A 2,544-nucleotide genomic window follows, 5' to 3' on the forward strand; every position below is an offset into this window, starting at 1 on the left:
ACAGGCATCTGCTTACGGTTAACCCTTTGGCTGGCTTGCAGGGACGTCAGGGCAGGAGATATGACTGCGGGGCAGAGGGATTTACCCTTTCAGGTCCTCTCACCTAAAATCAGAAAATCTGCTGTAAGAGGGGAGCCACCCTCTCTTATTTGACTGTACTACATATCTTCTCAAATGGCTTTGTGCCAACTGGACATCCCCCGCATACCCATTCCCCATAAGGTCTGCTTATCCTTAGCAAGGGGCTTTGCTTGGTTAGAGAGCAACGAAGGACTGAAAAAAACACATTTTTAGGTAACTTCACATTGCTGATGATTGGTCAGGAGTTCCTATTTCCCTAACCTCTGGCCATCAACAGTAAAGTGGGACATGGGCCCCAGGAGAGGGATGGACCCGGCAAACAAAAAATAACTGTTCTCTTTCTCTTACTGGAGTGGAGCCCAAGTGACCAACCAGCAGGAGGTGGGGGAGGGAATGACAGCACTTAACTCCAAAATAATTGGATTTGGTGCTGTTCTGATTTTCACCTCCCTTCAAGGGACCCTGTCCCAAAGGTGGGGATGCACAGAGCCTTGGTAGGGGGCAAGTTGGAAGAAGGTTGGAAAAACTCCAGGGGTGCTTTGTCAATCACTGTCATCCCATAGCCTTGCTCCTTTGCAGGGATCCCAGGCACAGGCTGAAGAAATGAATGTGCATGTCACTCTTTCTTGCCCATTGTGGAGGCTGCCTGACCTTCCTCACTGACTCATTCTTGACTGGAAGTAGGGAAGACATCAGGAAGGGTATGGAGTTGAGGGCTGATTGACTTATACTCTCTCTCTCCTGAGGGTCCCATTCTCAGAGCTTCTAACCCTTTCTTCCCATGGATGATAACTGATAGGAAAAAGCACATGATGAGGGCAGCCTTATCCACAAAGGACTGCCCTGGGGAACCCCAACACCAAAAACAGAATCCATCTTAAAATAAACCTAATTCAGATAGATAAGGCTCCTATTGACACTGTGCCATTTAAATTATTTTGCTATGACCCAGAATATTTCATAAATATTTTTTTGAATAGCTTTTCAAAACTAAAAACATTAGTTAGACTTTGTATAGAGGCTCACCCTAGGAAACTGAGCATGGACTGTGTTCCTCAAGAGCAGGGACATGTCGTTAATCCTTGCCCTAACCATGCTCACACCTTGCTTGCCCGGAAGTCTGGAAATGGAAGCACTTTACAGCGGTAAGAGTCCCTGGAAATCATGTTTTCAGTACTTTAGCTTCATTTTCTCTCCCTTGGGGGCTATAGCCCCAGGGATGGGGAAGCCCTGCCAGGGGCCTTCACTGCCCTGAGCAGAACCAGCGACTACTACCCACGTACACAGCAGGCAAGGACATTCAGGCAGGGTATCACACCTGCCTCATCTCTCTTTCCATCCCTACCACCACCCTGTACTGGCTTGCCTGTGCCGCTCAAATACCTGCCTCTCTCGCTTACAACCCCAGTCCTGCACACCTTTGCCCCTCAGACCCTCCACCACCCCATTGATTAGATCAGCCTTGGACTCCATTAAATAAGAATCAGTAGGATACTCTTACCCCAGCTTCCTTGTCCATCCCAGCACCTAAAGGCTCTTATCTCATTTGGCCTAGACTCATGAGGGACAGAGTTTAGGGTTACCCAAAACCCGGGGAGGCCAAAGCTGTGATTGCACCCACAGCACATATGCACTTGTAGGTGGCATCCAGGTCTTCAGGCTCCTGCTTGGCAGGATACTGGTACAGGTGACTCTGGGGCAGACAAGATGGGATACAATAGGAAGAGAACATACTCAAGGAAAAAATAAAGGTTAAAAGCAAAGAGCAAAGACGTATAAAGAAGGGGAGAGAACCTGAGAGCCTCAGAGGGAAGAAAGCATTCGCTATGCATGAAGAGGCAGGTTAATTAAATATAGGTAATGCAATCGGTCCACATGGACACCCGGAGAGGAAGGGAAAAGCAAAAGCCATACTCACTGTCTTTGACCAGTCCTCATGGCCTGCGGGTCGTTGCCAACTGAACGGTCAGAGAGGCTGCAGGTTAAGGAGGTCTGGGGAAAGAGTAGATCTTTCTTTTAGCAGTCAGAACCTTGGTGGGTGAAGGGCATTTGTGCATGTGTGCACAGCCACGCACGCACACATATACACACGCTCACACACCTCCCACCACTTGAGCCAGGCTGCGAGTAGCTCCGCTGAATGCTCCTCTCTCTGCTTGTCACATCCAGTAAATCCCGAAGCAGCCTACCCCCGGAAGGCGGCGGCTCGGCTCTTGGGCACGGTCTGCATGCCCATCCTCACTGGCAGGAGGCAGGAGGTGCCCTGAGCACAGCGTGCCTGGTGCTCCTCCAGCACTCTCCTCAGCCTCACTAACCTGCTTCCCTGCTCCTTGGGCTGCAGCTCAGGGAGAAGCCACCACAGCCCACAGCTCTGCCTCCCTCTGCACCCAGAGGCTGTGCAGGGGGCAGAAAGCCGTAGGTGTTAACTCTTTCCAGCCGCCACTGAGCTGAAAACCCAGTGTC

This window comes from Elephas maximus, chromosome 24 (assembly GCF_024166365.1).
Source record: "Elephas maximus indicus isolate mEleMax1 chromosome 24, mEleMax1 primary haplotype, whole genome shotgun sequence".
Taxonomy (NCBI): Eukaryota; Metazoa; Chordata; class Mammalia; order Proboscidea; family Elephantidae; genus Elephas; species Elephas maximus.